General features: G+C 44.0%; 1 pseudogene; it reads right to left on the reverse strand.

The window, feature by feature from the left end:
• Nucleotides 1-8330: 8330 nt before the first annotated feature.
• Nucleotides 8331-18029, reverse strand: LOC118669541 (annotated as a pseudogene).
• Nucleotides 18030-21649: the final 3620 nt, after the last annotated feature.

Consider the following 21649-nt stretch of genomic DNA (forward strand, 5'->3'; position numbering starts at 1 on the left):
ATCCTATCTAATAAAAGAGAAACATGGGATATATATATATATCCTATCTAATAAAAGAGAAACATGGTAATAGCCGTAACTTTGCTACCCTTCCCATTGGCTAATCAGCGAGATATGCGAAATAACTGCCAACCAAGATGGCGGCCGGCAGCCAGGCAGCTGACGCGAACATGGAGGCTTGCTTGCTCCAGTGACGGAGGAAACCAGGTTCCCCGCCTGCCTGCTGGGCTCTGAGCTGATCTCTAAGAAACATTGTTACAAATATAGAAGCTAAACAAAACCCCAGAAACCTGCTTTCAGTCAGCCGGGATCTCAGAGCTGGAGTCGCAACAAAGTTTCAAATACAGCAAGTAAACAAAGTCCAGAAACCTGCTTTCAGCAGCCGAGGTCTCAGAGCTGGAGCCGAGCCTCAGAGCTAAAGACGGCTTTCAGCTCCAATGACAGCCATAGAAGGTAAATAAAATCCCAGAATAAAAAAGAAATAAAAGACAGTTTGGGAGCTTCAGTCACCCGCCAGCCTGAAAACGGCCCTCAGCCCCTTACCCAGACTGGCCAGGCACCCCAGTGGGAACCCCCCTTTTTAGGGGGTGAGACCAGCTGCAAACAGCCATCATCCCCTCATCCAGGCTGGCCAGGCACCTAAGCAGGACCCCCACCCTCATCCAGGACACCCCTCAGGGCAAACCAGCTGGCCCCCACCCGTGCACCAGGCCTCTATCCTATATAGTAAAAGGGTAATATGCCTCCCAGCACCGGGATCAGAGGAACCGCAAGGCCTCCTGGCCTGGGATCAGCGGAGCCACAAGGCCTCCCTAACCCAGGATCAGCAGAGCTGCGAGGCCTCCTGGCACTGGAATCAGCTGAGCAGCAAGGCCTCACTGCCCTGGTGTCAAGTGAAGCGGCGAGGCCTCCCAGCACTGGGATCAGTGGAGCTGCGAGACCTCCCAGCCTGGGATAAGTGGAGTCACGAGGCCTCCCGAACCCGGGATCAGCGGAGCTGCTAGGCCTCCTAGCACTGGAATCAGCGGAGCCACGAGGCCTCCCAGCACCGGGATCAGCAGAGCAGCGAGGCCTCCCTGCCCTCATGTCAAGCAGAGCCGAGAGGCCTCCCAGCACTAAGATCAGCGGAGCCACGAGGCCTCCTGGCCCCTGGAGCAGCGTGACAAGGGGCAGCGCCCCAACCCCCTGATCGGCCCTGCTCTGTGCCTGATAGGGGGGAGCTCCCCAACCCCCTGATTGGCCCTGCTCTGTGTGTGACAGAGTGGAGCTCAACCTCCCCATCGACCCTGACTTGAGTGTGACAGGGGGTGGCGCCCCAACCCGCCAATCGGCCCTACCCTGAGCGTGACTTAGGGTGGCATCGCAACTTCCTAATCCTCCCTGCTCTGTGCATGGCAGGGGGATCTTCCCAACCCCCTGATCGGCCCTGCTCTGTGGGTGACAGGGGGGAGCTCCCCAACCCCTTGATCGACCCTGCTCTGTGTGTGACAGTGTACAGAGCCCCCAATCCCCCTGATGGGCCCTGCTCTGTGCGTGATAGGGGGCAGCACCCCAAACCCCTGATTGGCCGGCTCTATATGTGACAGGGGTGGCACCACAACCCCCTGATCTGCCCTGCTCTGTGCGTGACAGGGGGTGGCGCTGCAACCTCCCCATCGACCCTGCCTTGAGTGTGACAGGGGCCAGCGCCCCAACTCCCCAATCTGCCCTGCTCTGAGCCCAATCAGGGGCTGCAGGGCAGGCACCTAGGGATTGGGCCTGCCCTCTGCCACCAGGGAGCGGGCCTAAGCCAGCAGGTCATTACCTCCCGAGGGGTCCCAGACTGTGAGAGGGCACAAGTGGGGCTGAGGGATACCAGCCCCCCCACCAGTGCACAAATTTTTGTGCACTGGGACTCTAGTGTATATATATATATATATATATATATATATATATATATATATATATATAAATTTATTTCTGCTCTAATCTTTGTTTCCTTTTTCCTACTTACTCCAGGCTTCTCTTGTTGTTTTCTTTCTCATTCTTTAAGTTATAGGGTTAAATAGTGTATTATTAATTTTTCTTGTTTTTTGAGGTAGGCCTGTAATACTATGAACTGCCCTCTCAGGACTACTTTTGCTCTATCCCAGAGATTTAGGGTTGTTGTGTGTTCATTTTCATTTGTTCCCAGGAAGTTTTTGTTTTTTTCTTAATTTTATTAGCATCCCATTCATAGTTTAATAACATGCTATTTAGCCTTCATGTGTTTGAATGTGTTTTTTTTTACTGTAGTTAATTTCAAATTTCATTCCACTGTGATCTGGGAAAATGCTTGATATGATTTCAATCTTCTTGAACTTATAGAGACTTTTTTTTTTTGTATGTGTCCTACCATGTGGTCTATCTTTGCAATTGACCTATGTGCATTTGAGAAGAATATATATTCTGCAGCTTTGGGGTGAAATGTTCTATAAATGTCCATTAAATCCATGTGAACCAGTGTGTCCTTTAAAGTCACTATTCATTTGTTAATTTTTTGTCTGGAATATCTATCCAGTGAAGTCAGTGGGGTGATATAGTCTCCTACTATAGCTACTGCTGTTAATCTCTCCCTTGAAGTTCTCCAGAAGTTTTATTGATATATTTAGGTGATCCTATATTGAGTGCATATATGTTTACCAGGGTTCTATCCTCCTGTTGCATCGATTTCTTTAGTATTATGTAGTGACCTTTATTGTCTCTTGTTATGGCCTTTATTTTGAAGTCTATTTTGTCAGATATAAGTATTGCTACCCAGCTTTTTTTTGTTTCTTTTTGCATAGATTTTTTCCCCCATCCCTTCACTCTAATCTGTATGAATCTTTTGTTCTGAGGTGGGTCTCTTGTAGACAGTTTTTGTATCCATTCATATACTCTGTGTCTTTTGATTGGAGCATTTAATCCATTAACATTTAAGGTTATTATTGATAGGTATTTACTTATTGCCATTTTAATTATGTAAGCCTATGTTTCTCTCTCTTTCTTCTCATTACAGAAGTCCCTTTAGCATTTCTTGTAATGCTTGCTTGATGGTAATGAGCTCCTTTAGCCTTATTTTTATTTTTATTTTTTGGTCTGGGAAGCTCTTTATTTCACCATCTATTTTGAATGATAGCCTTGCTGATAAGTAATCTTGGTTTCAGATTCTTCCTTTCCATTACTTTGTGTACTTCATGCCATTCCCTTCTGGCCTGTAGAGTTTCTGATGAGAAATCAGCTGATAACCTTGTGGGAGGTCCTTAGTAGGTAACAGATTGCTTTTCTTTTACTGCCTTTAAGATTCTCTCTTTGTCTTTAATTTTTGGCAATTTAATTATGATGTATCTGGGCATGGGCCTGTTTGGGTTCTTCTTGCTTGGGACTCAGTGCCTCCTGAACCTGTGTGACTTTTTCCTTCACCAGGTTAGGGAAGTTTTCTACCATTATTTCTTCATACACGTTCTCTATTTCTTCCTTCCTTTCTTCCCCTTCTGGCATACCTATTATGTGGGTATTATTCCTTTTCATGTTGTCCCACTGCGCCGTTAAGCTGTCCTCTTTTTTTTATTGTTTAAAGTATTACATATGTCTCCTTTTTTTTCCAATTGATCCCACCCCTGCCACTCCCATCCTCCAGGACAAACCCCCTCCACCCCAGTGTCCATGTCCACTGGTTATGTTCATATGCATTCATACAAGTCCTTTGGTTGATCTCTTACCCCCTCCTCCAGCCTTCTCTCAGAGGTTGGATGGATGGTCTGATCAGTATTTCTTAGTCTCTGGATCTATTTTGTTCATCAGTTTATGTTGTTTATTATATCCCACATATGAGCAAGATTATGTGATATTTATCTTTCTCTGACTGGCGTACTTTGCTTAGCATAATGCTCTCCAGTTCCATCCATGCTGTTGCTAATGGTAAAAGTTCCTTTTTATAGCACTGGAGTATTCCATAGTGTATATGTACCACAGGTGTTTAATCCACTCATCTGCTAATGGGCACTAAGGTTGTTTTCAAATCTTAGCTATTATAAATTGTGCTGCTATAAACATAGGGGTGCATATGAACTTTCTAATTAGTGTTTCTGGTTTCTTGGGATATATTTCCAGAAGTGGGATTACTGGGTCAAATGAGAGTTCCATTTTTAATTTTTTGAGGAATCTCCATACTGTTTTCCACAGTAGCTGCACCAGTCTTCATTCCCACCAGCAGTGTCCAAGAATTCCTTTTCTCCACATCCTCACCAGCCCATGTCATTTGTTGATGGTAGCCATTCTGACAGGTGTGAGGAGGTATCTCGTTGTTTTGATTTGCATCTCTCAGATGATTAGCGACTTTGAGCATGTTTTCATATGTCTCTTGGCCTCTTTCAAAAAGTGTCTATTTAGGTCCTTTGCTCAATTTTTGATTGGATTTTTATTGTTCCTTTGTTAAGTTGTATTAATTCCCTGTAAATTTTGGAGATTAAACCCTTATCTGAAATAGCATTGGCAAATATGTCCTCCCAGGTAGTGGACTTTCTTGTTTTGTTGATTGTTTCTGTTGCTGCACAGAAGCTTTTTATTTTGATGTAGTCCCATTTGTTTATTTTTTCTTTAGTTCCTATTGCCCTTTACTATATCAGTAAAGATATTGATAGGAAAAAAGTCTGCTATTTTGCTGCCTATGGCTTCTTCTAAGATTTTTATGGTTTCCCATTTTACATTTAAGTCCTTTAACTATTTTGAGTTTATTTTTGTGTATGATGTAAGTTGGTGATCTAGTTCCATTTTTTTTTTTTTTGCATGTATCTGACCAATTTTCCCAGCACCATTTATTGAAGAGACTGTCTTGATTCCATTGTATGCTCTTGCCTCCTTTGTCAAATATTAATTGAGCATAGTGGCTTGGGTTGATTTTTGCGTTCTCTGTTCTGTTCCATTGGTCTATATGTCGGTTCTTGTGCCAGTACCAGGCAATTTTGAGAACAGTGGCTTTGTAGTATAGCTTGATATCTGGTACTGAGATCCCTCCAACTTTGTTCTTCTTTCTCAAGATTGCTATGGCTATTCGGGATCTTTTTTTTATTCCAGATGAATTTTTGGAGAGTTTGTTCTAGGTCTGAAATATGCCATTTATATTTTAACTAGTAGCCCAGTGCACAAAAATTTGTGCACTCGGGGTGAGGGTGAGGGTGAGGGGTGGGGCCAGACCCCTCAGCCCGAACTGCACCCTCTGTCATGTTCCTGGAACCCGGCCACTCCTGGCCTAAGCACAGGCCTACAGGCTTGGGTGGCCTGGCTCCCGAGGCCCCATTTTATCAAGAGAACAAAGTCAGCGTTAGTTACAACCCTCACCGAACCCAGTACAGTGCATCTGTGCATACAACTGCCTCGTTCATGTGCCTGCTTCGCCCTACTGAATTACTAACATCTTGAGGACATAGCTCTGTCTTGTCCTGCTTCACTTTCAGTGCCTGGCCTGGTGCCAGGGACCTGAGAGGGTTTGCGGAGTGAGTGAATGAGTGAATGAATGAGCAAGTAAGTGAATGAGCAAGCAGCTACACAGGCAGCCTGGAGTGGGGCTGGAACATCTGCTGTGTTGCCATAGCAACATGGCAGAAGTTCCCCCTGTAGCTGCTTGCTATGGCAACACAGCAGATGTTCCAGCCCCACTCCAGGCTGCCTGAAGTCCACTCCAGGAAAGTTCCCGCCCTGCTCCCAGCGGCCTGGCGCCCCTCTCCTGGCTGCATACTGAATTACTAACATCTTAAGGACATAGCTCAGTCTTATCCTGCTTCAACTTCACTGCCTGGCCTGGTGCCAGGGACCTGAGAGGGTTTGCTGAGTGAGTGAATGAGTGAATGAATGAGTGAGTAAGTGAATGAGCAAGCAGCTACCTGTCGGGATAGTTGGCACTTCACTCTGGGCTGCCTGATGCAAACCCTGGGAAGTTCCCACCCTGCTCCCAGCAGCCCCACTCCCCTCTCCCAGCTGCATAGTATTCGCAGGGCAAAGGCAGCCCTGGCAGATTGGTGCATTAGCACCCGCCAACCCGGGATCCTCGCGGGAGGGCCGTTTGTGGGCGTGGCCATTGGTGGATCGGTGCATTAGCACCTGCCAACCCTGGATCCCCGTGGGAGGGCTGTTTGTGGGTGTGGCCAGTGAGATGGGTGCATTAGCACCTGCCAACCCGGGATTCCGGGAGGGCCGTTTGTGGGCATGGCCATTGGCTGATCTGTGCATTAGCACCTGCCAGCCACGGATCCCCATGTGAAGGCTGTTTGTGGGCGTGGCCAGTGGCTTATCTGTGCATTAGCACCTGCCAACCCGGGATCCCCACAGGAAGGCCGTTTGTGGGTGCAGCCGGTGTCTGATCGGTTCATTAGCACCTGGCAACCAGGGATCCCCGCCAGAGGGCCGTTTGTGGGCTAAGTGGGTGGCTGATCAGTGCATTAGGACCTGCCAGCCATGCATCCCTATGAGAGGGCCGTTTGTGGGCGCGTGGGATGGTGGATCGCTGTGGTCCCGCAGGCCAGCCCTGGGTCGGGTCCCATATGGGCTGCCTGCCACCCCGGTTGCAGATAGCAGGCCCGGATGGCAGGGGGGCAGGCGGGATGGCGCTGTCCCGCCCTGCCTGTAGTATGCAAATTAGCCACCATCTTTGTTGGTGGTTAACCACCATCTTGGTTGGCAGTTAATTTGCATATCGCCCTGATTAGCCAATGGGAAGCATGTTGGAGGAATGGTTAATTACCAAGTTTGTCTATTATTAGGTAGGATGGTGATTGCATTGAATCTATAAGTTGCTTTGGGTAGTATGGAGGTTTTAGTGATGTTGATTCTACCAATCCAGGAACAGGGTATGTTCTTCCATTTGTGTATGTCTTCCTCTACCTCCTTTTTCAATGTCCTGTAGTTTTACAAGTACAGGTCTTTTACCTCCTTAGTGAAGTTTATTCCTAGGTATCATAATTTTTTTGTTGTAAATGGGATTTTTTTTTAATTTCTCTTTCTTTGAGTTCATTGTTAGTGTATAAAAAAGCTATTGGGTTCTGGGTGTTAATTTTATACCCTGCTACATTGCTGAATTCATTTATTAAGTCTAGTAGGTTTTTGATGGAGTTTTTAGGGTTTTCAATGTGCAATATCATGTCATCTGAGAATAATGACAGTTTTACTTCTTCTTTTCCAATCTGGATGCTTTTTATTTCTTCTTGTATGATTGCTATGGCTGGCACTCCAGTATTATGTTGAACAGGAGTGGTGAAAGTGGGTATCCCTGTCTTGTTCCTGTTCTTAGGGAAAATTATTTTAGTTTTGCCCATTGACTATGATGTTGGCTGTAGGTTTGTCATATAAGGCTTTTATTATGTTGATGTATAATCCCTCTATTCCCACTTTGCTGAGAGTTTTTATCAAGACAGGGTGTTGGATTTTGTCAAATGCTTTTTCTTTCTTTTTTTGTGTGTACACATTTAATTTTATCATAATAATGTAACTTGCACACTTTTAACGTTTAAAACTTAGCATCCTATTTCCTTTCCAGTAAAACAAAAAGAAAATTTTAAAATAAACAGGAACAAAATTACAATAGAGGAATGTCAATTCTGAATAAGATCCTACAGGTTCTGCTGATTCTCCCAGTGAGTGGCAGGGCTTAAGTCATCATTAGGAGAGAATTTTATTTTAAAAGGGTCATCTTAGACTGCAAGGATGTCCATTAAACATCACAATTAAACATGCCAAAGGAGAATCCATGTTGTCTAAATGCCCACTTAACCCACTCAAACATCTCAAACCCACCCTTTGCTTACCTTCTATAACCACCAGGGGGGGGGGTGTGCTTTTAAAAGTTTTTTTTTTCTTTTTTAAACAAGAGAAAGTAGACAGATACATGTTGGTAAAAGCTAACTGTCCATATTGACATAGAGACACAGTGTAATCTCTGAGCCAAATATACATAGAAAGGAGGAAAAAAGCAAGAATTCTATGCACTACTACACAGGGGTCTAGCAACCTCCAGCTCCCAACAGAGCTAAGGGAGTAGAAGGTTTTTCTTTTTTCTCCCACAGAGCATGGTAGTGTTGATTCCATTAAGTTTTTCTTGAGACAGGAAGGGATAAAAATGAATTTGGAACAGAAAGGAGCAAATATTCGTTTCCCACTATATTCTGCTCAAGGTAAACACCCCCCCCGCAAAAAAAAAAAAATTAAGTTGAGAACCATGGTGTGAAGGAGAGAAAAGAGACCTCAAAAACAGGGCAACTGAGCACAAGGGCGTGGGAGGAAGAAAAAGAAAAAAGAAACACTGCAACTTGCTCCCAGGGACTGGAACCCATCAGTGTTCATTAATCATCTTCTCCTTCACCTTCCTCTCCTTCTTCCCCCTCATCATCATCTTAATTTTCTGCACCTTCATCCTCATCACCTTCTTCATCAATATCTTCCAACTCTTCCTCCTCCTCCTCATCATCTTCTTCTCCTTCCGCTTCTTCATCATCCATGTCAGGAACCAAGTATTACTGAAATGGATTTGGCCAAATGTCATCTTTGATGACTTCTCCTAACTCATCTGCACCTGCATCAGAATGGTCAGTAAACCACGTAAAGAAGCTTTCTGGTTCTTCATGCTGTCTCTTACTGCTGGCTTTATTCTGTGTTTGACTTGAATGTTTGGTCAAATCCTTTCCAGATTTCCATTTGATTTCAGTGGACTTCAAAGATGGATCACCACTCTCATTCAGATGAAACTCTTTGGAGAGAACTTTATTTTTGAAGTAAGGATTTTCATTAAAATAAAAATCTATTCTATAACCTGATTTAATATCTTTAAACTCTGTCATTTCAACTCTTGTCAAATAATGTGGCACCTCTTCATCCTTTTCTTTAAGCAGTTCAGACACTTGTGGATGGTTGACAAATATTGTTACCCCAAAATTTGGGATATTGGCGATCAATTCTGACCTCTTCTGAAAAAAATGGTTGGTGGAGTTTGTTATATCTCTGTTTTACTTTCAAAATCTTCTTACTGGCTTTTTCATTAAGTCTGTCTATTTCATTTTGTATTTTATCAATATGTTCAATTGCTTCTTGCTGTTCTTTTTCTCCCTTTGGCAAGTCTGAGGGGTTGGCTTCTTCTCCAGGTTGGGGGCTAGAGGCACTTTTGGTTTCTTCATTTGAGGTGGGAGCGAGGACTGGCATTTGGGAGCCTTACTGTGAGGAAAGTCAGAGGATCTGAATGCTGGGAAGTTGCCAGGCTCAAAGGCGTGCTGAACACTGGTCATATGCTTTTTCTGCATTGATTGATATGATTATGTGATTTTTATCTCTCAATTTGTTTATGTGATGTATCACATTTATTGATTTGCAGATATTGTACCATCCTTGCATCCCCAGAATAAATCCCACTTGGTCATGGTGCATGATCTTTCTAATGTAATGCTATCTCTGATTTGCTAGAAATTTGTTGAGGATTTTAGCATCTATGTTTATCAAGGATTTTGGCCTGTAGTTCTCTATCTTTGTGGTGACTTTATCTGGTTTTAGAATTAGGGTAATGCAGGTTTCATAGAAAGAGCTTGGAAGTATGCCTTCCTCTTAAATTTTTTGAAATAGTCAGAAGAAGATACGTTTTAGTTCTTCTTTGAATGCTTGGTAGAACTCCGCTGTAAAGCTGTCCTGACCAGGGCTTTTGTTTGCTGGAATATTTTTTATTACAGCATCAATTTCATCAGTAGTTATCAGACTATTCGGGTTTATTGATTCTTCCTGATTAAGTTTTGGAAGCATGTATTCTTTTAAGAATATATACATTTTGTCTAGGTTGTCCAGTTTGTTGGAGTAGAGTTGTTTGTAGTATTTAATTTTTTTTCAATCCTTTGTATTTCTGTGGGGTCTGTTGTTACTTCACCTCTTTCATTTCTGGTTTTGTTTATTTGGGTCCTCTCTCTTTGTTTCTTGGTGAGCCTGGCTAGAGGTTCAGCAATCTTGTTTATCCTTTCAAAGAACCAGTTCTTGGTTTAATTCATCTTTTGTATTGTTTATTTTGGTCTGGATGTCATTTATTTCCACTCTGATCTTTATTATTATTTCCTTCCTTCTGCTTACTCTGGGCTTTTCTTGTTGCTCTCTTTCTAATTCTTTAAGTTATAGCATTAGGTAATTTATTACAATTTTTTTTGTTTTGTTTTTTGAGGTAGGCCTGTATAGCTATGAACTTCCCTCTCAGGACTGCTTTCACTGTATTCCATAGATTTTGGATTGTTCTGTTTTCACTGTTGTTTGTTACCAGAATGCTTTTTATTCCTTCTTTGATCTCTTTGGCAACCCAATCATTGTTTAATAGTATGCTATTTAGCCTCCAAGTGTTTGATTTTTTTTTCATTGTTTTTATTGTAGTTGATTTCTGTTGGGGTCCGACCCCAGCAGGTCCAGGGGTTCCCAAAGGTGTGGACAGAGTCAGTGAAGAAGGAATGACACGGAGACAGTGTTCAGTTGATCAGAAGCCTAGCCAGGTTCTCTAGCCAGGTTCTAGCCAGGATCTCCAGCCAGGTTCTGTGTTTTATTGTCTTGTTGCATCTGTATTTATACCAGTTGATTTTAATCCTATCAATTTCTACTCCAAAGGTTAGGGCGTTTCTTATCTCCATTCCAGGGAGTAAAGATTATGTAGCTTAAGCATGATTGTTTGTAGTTAAAGTGATTAACTACCCCCCTGGCACTTAATTAAGGGGTTTTATTCCCTCCCTAACTTCAGGAGAAAATCCCTACCTGGGGAAACAACCTTTCTAGGAGAGGTGACCTTGGTTAAAACACATAGCTCCATGAATAGGAGCAAACATATTAAGAACAGTATGCCATATATGCCAGGTCCCTTGAAATATATGCTGTGTAGATGTTTCTTCCCTGAAGCAACTGTGTCAAGCAGCAAGGATGGACCTGCTTCCAGCAGATTTCTAATTTTTTGCCATTGTGATCTGAGAAGATGCTTGATATGCTTTCTATCTTCTTGAATTTGAAGAGAAGTTGCCTGTGTCCCAATATGTGGTCTACCTTTGAAAATGTCCTGTATGCACTTGAAAAGAATGTATATTCTGTAGCCTTGTGGTAAAATGTTCTGAAGATGTCAGTTAATTGCATGTGATCTAGTGAGTCATTTAGGACTGATGTTTCTTTGCTGAATTTTGTTTAGAGAATTTATCCATTGGCTCAATGGGGTATTAATGTCCCTTACTATGACTGTATTGCTGTCAATCTCTCCCTTGATATCTTCCAGTAGGTTTTTTTTTTTATGTATTTGGGTGCTCCTCTATTGGGAGCATATAAGTTTACCAGAGTTATATCCTCTTGTTTAATTGCTCCCTTTAGTATTATGAAGTGGCCTTCCTTATCTCTTGCTATGGCCTTCACTTTGAGGTCTATTTTGCCAGATATAAGTATTGCTATCCCAGCTTTTTTTTTTTTCATTTACATTTGACTGAAAAAAATTTTCCATCCCTTCACTATCAGTCTATGTGAGTCCTTTGTTCTGAGTTGGGTCTCTTGTAGACTGCAGATATATGAGTCATGTTTTCTTATCCATTCAGCTACCCCATGTCTTTTTGTATTGGGCTGCATATCTGGCACTTCGGCCAGACGGGGCGCGCTGTGCTGTCTGTCCCTGGAACACATAGATAGGAAGGTACTGACATCAGGCCAGGCCTTGAGATATGGTCTCATGGCCCCTTCCCAACACGTAGGCCAGCTTAATAAAGGCTCTTAAATTTAAATTCTGAGTCGGTGGTCTATTCGCTGAGCCAACCCATAACATTTGGAGGCCGCAACAAGATACCCGGCAGGGAGGAGAGGGACCCCTTATTTAGGGCTGGAGGCTCTCCCCCAGCAGGGAGGAGAGGGACCCCCTATTTAAGGCAGGAGGCTCTCCCCAGGCAGGGGTGAGAGGGACCCCTTGTTTAGGGCAGGAGGCTCTCCCCAAGCAGGGAGGAGCGGGACCCCCTATTCAAGGCAGGAGGCTCTCCACCACTTGTCGCCGGGCACTCAGGGAGATACCCCACACCTGTGGAGAACGACTACCAAGGAGGACTTCAGTCCACCCAAAACTTTCAATTCAGAAACCGAGCCACCTGGACTCTCGAGAGAGGTAAGGACTGGTCATTAATCTGGAATTGGGACGTCCCATGGAAGGACCTATATGGAGGGCTGGACGCAGCAGTACTCCTGGTCCTGACCAGCGGACATGACGGTGGCTGGGGTCCCTGGTTTGTGCAGCTTTAGGCTGCACTGGGTTTGTCTGTCTGGTGTTTGTTGTCTTTGATCTTTGTTGTCTTTGTCTTTGTCAAAATGGGTCAGGGTCAGTCATCTTCGTCGACCCCCTACCAGTCTGGCCCATTCCAAGTGAGTGGAAGGGGAGCTTGATCACCTCCCTGGAAGCCATAGAGCTCCCTTAGGCAATTAGTCAGGAATTGGTTAGATTGCTTAAACTCTGAGTAAACATTTGGTAGAAGTCAAAAACTTGGACTGTCTGGTATATGAATGTAAGTGTGAGAGTCTGTGTGAAGCGAAAGCTACTTTGTGCTGTCTGGCTGTACACATGAGAGTATTTTTTATCTCTTTCTGTTGTTTGTTTAAAGATAGGGCAAACACCGCTTTAGGGGGAAGAAAGTAGAGAACTTTTAATTGCTTTGCTCTGATGTATAATTTTGCCGTGTTAGGTTAAAATTTTGGAATTATAGGGTTAATTTAAAGGTATAACGTTGCAACCCAAAGAAGTTTAAACAAAGGCTTGTTAGGTTAAGATTAGTACATTTTCTCATGGCCTATGTAGGGTGAGGGAGCGGGACTGCTGGATTTTTATCATGTGGTCTGGCTTGCCTGCCCTTCCTGATAGATTTACAGTAGGTCTCTGTCAGGGACAGCATCTGGTCTGACTGGGGGATGAAGAGAGCTGAAAACTGCTCCAGAGCGGGTGTGAGATGGGGTGGTGGTGGTAGGATTGGCTAGATAGGGTGGTAGGCTCTCAGCCTGCTGAGATGGAGGAGCCCTAGGCTGGGGGACAGGAGGATAGTCAGAGAGATCAAAAGTAGTAAAAGAGAACGATTTGAGCCTCTGGGGCTTAGAGTAAAGAAGGAAAAATCTAGGAGGGAGAACAGCTAAGGACAGAGTAAATGGTTAATGCAGAAAAGGGGGGCGCGTCGGCAGGGAGAGCAGGGAGAGATGGTTTTTGTTGTGTTTTTACTTATCTGAACTATGTTAGACTCAAGCTGCTAAGCACAGTAAGTTTTTCTCTGCCCTGTTTTGTTCTCTTTAACCCTTCCGATACTAAATTAGACTAATAAAATATACTTGAAATTGCATAGGGAAGGAAGCACCTGCTCTTAGTAATCTAAGAAATACTGGCTGTTTACTTTATAGTAATCATTAAAGGATTGAGGTGTCTAAGAATAAAGAATTACTGAGTAGAAGGTCTGAGGCATGGTTATGCATTTTAAAGGACATAGAAAGAAGGTTTAAAGGCTAATTTAAAAGTATAAAATTTAGAAAGGTTGTGTATGTGATAAGAAGGAGAAGAAAAATGTTGAAAGGAAATTAATCAAATAGTACAGGCCAGTGAGCCAGAGGGTAAATAGTTATGCCAAAGTACTTAGGGGGGAATGATAAAAGAAATCCAACAGATACTGTTTTGTTATAACTCTGGAGAGTCCAAAAAAAGGACTGGCAAGGAAAATCAGAAGACCTTAAGGCAGGTCAGTGGCTTTTTCTCCTTATGTAATTCCTCCAAAATTTGGCAATGCTTAATAAATCATGGCAATACATTTCTTTGCATAAATTCAATAAGACCGGTTTCCAATAGTGGTTTTATTGAATGAAAACTTTGACTGGAGTATCATGTTTTAAAGAGATCTGTCTGGGCTCTGAAGACTTGAAGCCAATAAGAGTGCCACAAGTAAAACCTGGTATCTTACTTGGTAGCCCTGAAAATAGCTGGCACTGGAGCGTCAGGCCCATGCCCTACCATCACTGATGGTTGGTCAGAGTAGAAGGGGCGGCGGAACCCCCATGCACTCTGGGCCACGACGAGTAGGAGGGCTACTGAGATTGGCCTTAAAGCAAGGACAATGGGCAGCAGATACTGCATGCAGGCCTGATGGCAGCTAGATGGCTTGGCTTCCTGGCTCTATGGGGCACATTAAGATTCAATCATGAGATTCCAGCAAAGGTAGTCAGTTACCATTCTTGTTGTGTTTATGCAAACAATCAGGCCAAATTAAATACAGTAAATAAATTAGTATTTTAATAAACAGAGGGATAATTTTAAGGAGAAAACTCTATTTCAATATAGGTTATTAAAACTGAAATGTTTTCTTTTCCTCCAACCAGACCATTTGTTACAGTTTGTCTCTGCCAGGTCACAAGCCCACCTCCTTCTATGCCCAGGCCTCATTGTCCCTCTGACAGACAGCAAGGATCTCTTGGCTCTGAGAGAAACTTCTGTCCCTCCTCAGCACGAAGCAGCTACAGAAGAAATCCAATGCCCATTTTTCCCTGAAAGAATTCAGAGCCAGGATCCTTGAGGTAATATAGTAGGCAGTTAGACAGACATGAGCAGAGCAAGGACGATGGGCCAACTGGCACTGACTCCCCAGAAGCAAGAGGGAACTAGACTGCAGACAAAGCAGCCTGGGAGGCTGCCCTAAAACCAGTGGGGCCTTTGCAGGTTCTAGCGACTCTTCCAGACCCTGAACTACTCATCTCACCAGTTTACTCAAGTTCTTTCAGGCTTTACAGTCTACCCAGAAAGCAGACCAGAAGCATGTCTGAGACGGTCTGCCTGTTTCCGGTGCATTGCTTCCAACCTGGTAACACTGTTTGGGTAAAGAAATTTGCCACCCAAGGACTGAAAGGACCACCCCCACGGCAGTCAAGGTCGATGGGATCCGGACGTGGCTTCATCACACCCAGCTTAAGACAGCCCAGGCAAAATAGAAAGTCCAGGAGTCAGTGGACCCTCATTCCAGGCCCTTATTTTATAAACAGGCCCACTGACTTTATTCTGCAAAGAATTAATTCTATCAAGCTTATAGTCCTCAGGGGTCAATATAACTCCCTCCCCAACAATGACCCAAAAGAGTCAATGATTTGACTCATGTACATAAAACCAGTGGGGAATGTACTGGGCTGCATATCTGGCACTTTGGCCAGACGGGGCGCACTGTGCTGTCTGTCCCTGGAACACATAGATAGGAAGGTACTGACATCAGACCAGGCCTTGAGATATGGTCTCATGGCCCCTTCCCAGCACTTAGGTCTTCTTTCTCAGAAGGCCCGAAAGTCTCATTTCAAATTTGGGAGACAAAGGACTGGAAAAAGTATAAATAAAGAGAGTTTCCTCCATATTGGGGGGCCCAGAATTTGAAAGACACATTTTCTCTAGGCCTCCACAAAATTTAATAATAAAATGTAACTCTTGCAGTCATCGCTGCAGTTCAGCCTCTGCTTCGGCGGGGTGCTGTGACTGTGGTCAGTTGGCCAGCTTAATAAAGGCTCTTAAATTTAAATACTGAGTCAGTGGTCTATCTCACTGAGCCAACCCATAACACTTTGATTGGAGCATTTAGTTCATTTTCATTTAAGGTTATTATTGATAGGTACTTGTCTGTCACCACTTTTATTCTTTACTAGAGGCCCAGTGCACAAAAATTTGTGCACTCAGGGGGAAGGGTGATCCCTCAGCCCGGACTGTGCCCTCTCGCAGTCTGGGACCCTCAGGAGATAATGACCTGCTGGCTTAGGCTTGCTCCCGGGTGGCAGAAGGCAGGCCCAATCCCTAGGTACAGCCCCTGGTCGGGCTCAGAGCCGGGCCGATTGGGGAGTTGGGGCACTGCCCCCTGTCATGCACAGAGCAGGGCAGATTGGGAGGTTGCGATGCCACCCTCAGTCATGTTCCGGGTAGGGCCAACTGGGGGGTTGGGGCACCGCCCCCGTCACACTCAAGGCAGGGTCTATGGGGAGGTTGTGGCGTAACCCCTTGTCACGCACAGAGCAGGGCTGATCAGGAGATTGGGGTGCTGCCCCCTGTCACTCACAGAGCAGGGCCCATCAGGGGGCCTGGGGGTCCGTACCCTGTCACGCACAGAGCAGGGCCCATCAGGGGGGTTGGGGCTCTGTACCCTGTCATGCATAGAGCAGGGTCGATCAGGGGGTTGGGGAGCTCCCCCCTGTCACTCACAGAGCAGGGGCCATCAGGGGGTTGGGGAGCTCCTCCCTGTCACTCACAGAGTAAGGCCGATAGGGGAGTTGGGGCACCGCCCCCTGTCACACACAGAACAAGGCGGATCAAGGGGTTGGGGCACCGCACCCTGTCACACACAGAGCCGCAGGGGGATCAGGGAGATGGGGAGCTCCCCCTTATCAGGCACAGAGCAGGGCTGATCAGGGGGTTGGGGCGCCTACCCCTGTCACAAACAGAGCAGGGCGGATAGGGAGGTTGTGGCCCTGCCCCCTGTCACACACAGAACCGCAGGCGATCAGGGGGTTTGGGCGCTGCCCCCTGTCACGCTGATCCCGGTGCCGGGAGGCATATTACCCTTTTACTATATAGGATAGAGGCCTGGTGCATGGGTCGGGGCCGGCTGGCTTGCCCTGAAGTGTGTCCTGGATCAGGGTGGGGGTCCCGCTTGGGTGCCTGGCCAGCCTGGGTGAGGGGCTGATGGCTGTTTGCAGCTGGTCACACCCCCTTCAGAGTGGGGGTCCCTACTGGAGTGTCTGGCCAGTCTGGGTGAGGGGCTGAGAGCTGTTTTCAGGCTGGCGGGTGACTGAAGCTCCCAACTGCTCCTTTTTTTCTTTTTTTTTTTATTCTGGGCCAGCTTTAGCTCTGAGGCTTAGCTCCAGCTCTGAGGCCTCAGCTGCTGAAAGCAGGTATCTGGTTTTTTGGGTTCTATAATCAAAACAATGTTTCAACTCCAGCTCTGAGATCCCAGCTGGCTGAAAGCAGGTTTCTGGGGTTTTGTTTAGCTTCTATATTTGTAACAATGTTTCAAACTGTAAGCTCAGAGGCCGGCAGCAGCAGGTGGGGAACCTTGGCTTCCTCCGTCACTGAAGCAAGCAAGCCTCATGTTCGCTTCAAGCTGCCTGGCTGCCAGCTGCCATCTTGGCTGGCTGTTAATTTGCATATCACCCTGATTAGCCAATGGGAAGTGTAGCGGAGGTACAGCTAATTACCATGTTTCTCATTTATTAGATAGGATGCCTGTGTTCCTTCTTACCTTTTTATTTCTTCTTTTTACAGCAGTCCCTTTAGCATGTCCTGCATTGGTGGCTTGTTGGTAATAAACTCCCTTACCCCATTTTGCCTATGCAGATCCTGATTTCATCTTCAATTTTGAATGAAGGCTTTGCTGGGTATAGTATTCTTGGATTCAGTCCCTTGCTTTGCATTACTTTGTATATTTCATTCCATTCCTTTCTGGCCTGATGTGTTTCTATTGAAAAAGCAATTGATAGTCTAATAGGAGATCCCTTATAGGTAACTTCCTGTCTCTCTCTGACAGCCTTAAGATTCTTAATTTGTTGGTGGTGTTTGCCAATTTAATTATGATGTGTCTTAGTGTCAGTCTTTTTTGGTTCATCTTGCTTGGGATTCGGTGTGCTTATTGAACTTGTGTGACCTTTTTCTTCCCAATATCAAGGAAGTTTTCTGTCATTATTTCTTCAAACAGTTTTTCTAATCCTTGCTCAGTTTTCTCTCTGTCTGGCACCCTTATTATGTAGATGTTGTTTCATTTCATGTTGTCCCAAAGCTTCCTTAGGCTCTCCTCATGTTTTTTAAGTTTTTTTTCCAGTTGCTGCTCTCTGTGGATGTTTTTTCCTACCTTGTTTTCCAGCTCGCTGATGTGGCCCTCTGCTTCTTCTAATTGACTGTTGATGCTTTCTATTGTGTTCTTTATTACAGCAATGTCATCCTTCATTTCTCCTTGGTTCTTCATTTTCTCTTGATTGTTACACATGTTATTGAATTTGTCTTCCATCCTTTTTGGCGTCCTTGTGACCATTGCTCTGAATTCTTTCTCTGACGAATTGCTTGCCTCCATTTTGTTTACTTCTTTTTCTGGTGATTCCTCCTTTTCTTTCATATGCGGGCTGTTTCTTTGTCTCCCCATTTTTGCTCTTCTCAGGGTGTCTGGTTATGTGGTCCACTCTACCATATTAATCAAAAGGCACAAAATACAACTCTATAAGACATGACACTGGGGAAACAAAACATGAATGTTTTCACAACACTGATAACCCCAATAAAAGTGACCACCAGGGAAAATAGAATTAGGGGAGAGAAAAGAGTGCAAAAAATGATATTGAGAAAATGAAAAAAGGTAAGAGAAAAAAACAAAAAAAGAAAAAATAGGGGAAAATATACATATATGGGGAGAAAATTCCACAAAACAAAAAAATAAACCAAAAAATGCAAAGAACAAACACCCAGAAAAAAGGGGCGGGGGGACTGAATCTGCAGAAACAGAGATTATTTCAAGAAAGTAAGGTAAAGGAATTGAATGAATGGGGGAATGGCCAATGTTCAGTATAGAGGAGGTTGAAAGAGAATGAGTGGATAAGAAGAAAAGTAAAAAACAAAAATAAAAATAAATATAAAAATAGATAAAAATTAAAAATAAATGAAAAATAAAAAGACCAAAAAATTCCCCTTTCTTTAATCTATCTATCTATATATGCATCTATTGTTTTGGAAAGGTAGAATAGGGTAGATAGCAAATAGGCTTGAATTTGGTGAGTGAAATTAATTAAGCAATTAGGAGAAGAAGAGAACAAGTAAAGAGAGAAAAAACAAAAGCATAAATAATTGGCTGTTGAAAAAGAAAAGAGAAGGGTGCATGGGCTTGGAGCAGGGAAGAGGAAATTATATATATGAGTAAGCCAACAGAGACTACTATAATAGTAATGTGTCAATAAAGCAGATAAAGAAGATCAATTTTTAACAAGGGGTAAAAAGAAAGGAGAAAGAAAAAATAAAGCAGGAACAGGAGAAGAGAAACAGGATGAAAAAGGGAGAAGTGAGGAAGAAAAGGTTAGCAAAAAGGGCAAAATGAGATAAAGTAAAATAATGATAAAAGATAAAAATTGAATGAAGAACACTAATCCAAAATAAAAAAATAAATAAATAAATAAATAAATAAAAGGTCAAAAAAATAAAATAAAGAAAAAAATTTTCTTAAGTAAAAGTTAAAAAATGAAAAAGTGAAGTAGTGAAGTGTTCTCTTCAGCTGAGTTTTGATGTCCCATGGGGGCTGGTTTAAGACCCCTTTCTACTGTTCTGTCTGCCACTTCTCAGTTTCCTGTTAGATAGTCAGCACCATGTTGAAATTCCCAGCGATCCACTGTACCTCTTTGTCTGTTTCCACAGCCTTGGTTTCAGGCAGGTAGGACCAATCTGCCCACTTTGTTTGTCTGCCTGCTTTCAATCATATTTACACAAGTGTTTATTTCTGACATGGTTTCTAGGTGGGGGTGTTGCTATATTAGTTTCCGGAACCAAATGGCCCCTCAACCCAGTCTGCAAGGGCTCCCTGGGGGTATTCAGATTCCTTGTTTCCCTGCAGAGCTTGAGGCTGGTTGCAGCTGTGCTCCTAGGAGGGGCCGGCTCTTAAGGAGAAAAATGGCTGTTTAGGGTTGAAGGGACCGGAGTGTCCCAGAGCTGGATTCCTGGTCACCTCTCCCTGTCTTGCTCCCTGTCCTCCACAAAACTGAACCTGCACCTGCACCACAGCCTCAGTGAGTGTTTGTAATTGATATATCCTATGTACTGGGTTTAGCAAGTAAAAGCAAGGAAAATATAAAGACAGAGCAACCACACTGCTGCACGTTTCTCTCACCCCCCAGCACTGCATGGCCAGTGAAGAACTTCAGGCTGCCTTTCGGGACGCAGCCTCCCATGGCTGTGGACTTAGATCTGGATTTCCTGGCTGCCAGCAGCCCTGTGGACCCCCTTCCACAGTCGAGTGTTATATGTGTCTCCAAAGGATGCTGACTTGGTGCAGCACAGTTTTTTTCTGACCCTCTTGTCCTGGTAGTCAGGCGTCTCCCTCTCCAGCCCAGATCCCCAATCCTACCATTCTCCAGCAGTCCTCTTTCCTTTCTGGCTGCAGATTGTCTCACCAGCTGTGTTTAATTTGCCATTTCCAGGTGGATGTTATTCTATTCAGCTGTTTCTTCTATCTGTTCTGAAGGTGCAGGACATGTCCACCTATTCGCCCACCATTTTGTCTCCCCCTGGACAAACTTTTTAGGAGTCTGTGGCTGGAGAGGCTAGAGTCTTGGTGTTCATGGGTTTGCAGCTGAGGCAGCAGGTCCTTGGCTGGTGTGGCTGTGGGGTCCCAGGCAGTATCTTAGGGCTCCCCAGGTGGGTAGAGGTGAGGCTGGGCTCCCAGGCACAGCAGCTCTCCCCTTCAAGATGGTGTGGCCTCTGAAGCAGAGCTGGCTACCCTGGGAGAGATTGCAGTGGTAGCAGAGGCTGCCTGGCTAGGGGAGCCTGGTCCGCCTACCCCCAACAGTCGTGCGGAATAGAACTCTCTCTCTCTCTCTCTCTCTCTCTCTCTCTCTCTCTCTCTCTCACACACACACACACACACACACATGCCCCACAGGCACAACCCTTTCACTCCTTCACTCACTCAAACTCTTTCCCTCACTGCTGCCTTGTCGGCTGCCATCTTGGATCTCTCCATTGTGTATCTCTTTATGTTTATCTTACTCAAGATGTGCTGAGCTTCTTAGACCTATATATTGAAGCATTTTCATTAGTTTAGAATCTTTCAGCCATTATTATTATTGTTATTCTCACTCAATGATATGTTTATTCATTTTAGAGAGATAGAGAAAGAAACATCAATGTGAGAAAGACACAATAGATTGCCTCCCGTACATGCTCTGATCAAAACTACAGTCTTACTGGGATCAAACCCACAAAATTTTCCTGTATGGGACAATGCTCCAACCAACTGAGCTAGGCTATTATTTTTTTAAATATTTTTTCTGCCCCCTCTTCTCTTCTTTTCTTCTGGGACTACCATTTCAAGTATGTTGGTTCAGTTGATGTTGTCCTGTAGTTCTTTGAGGCTCTAATAACTTTTCTTTAATCTTTTTTTGAGATTGGATAATTTCTACTGATCTATCTTCACGTTCATTGATTTTTTTTTTCTTCAGCTCAAATCTGCCATTGACCTCTCTTAGTGTATTCTCTATTTTGGCTAATTTACTTTTCAACTTCAGAATTTTCATTTGTTTCTTTTAAAAATAAATTTTCTGTCTTTATTAAGATTATCTAGTTGTGGAATCATTGTTATTATACTTTCATTTAATTCTTTAAACCTGGTTTCTTTTAAGGTTTTGAACATACTTATTATAGCTGCTGTGAAGTCTTTGCCTACTAACTTCATCATCTGGGGACATTCATATAGTTTCTATTCACTGCTTTTTTTTTTTCAGTCCTGATCCAAAAATATGTTTTTATTGATATTTTTAGAGAGGGGAAGGGAGAGAGAGAGGAAGGGAAGGAGAGAGAGAGAGAAAAGAGAAACACTGATTGGTTTACCTCATATGTACCCCAATTGGGAATCAAACCTACAACCTAGGTATATGCCCTGACTGGGAATCAAACCCA

Source organism: Myotis myotis, unplaced genomic scaffold (assembly GCF_014108235.1).
Source record: "Myotis myotis isolate mMyoMyo1 unplaced genomic scaffold, mMyoMyo1.p scaffold_m19_p_1, whole genome shotgun sequence".
NCBI classification, from domain to species: Eukaryota; Metazoa; Chordata; class Mammalia; order Chiroptera; family Vespertilionidae; genus Myotis; species Myotis myotis.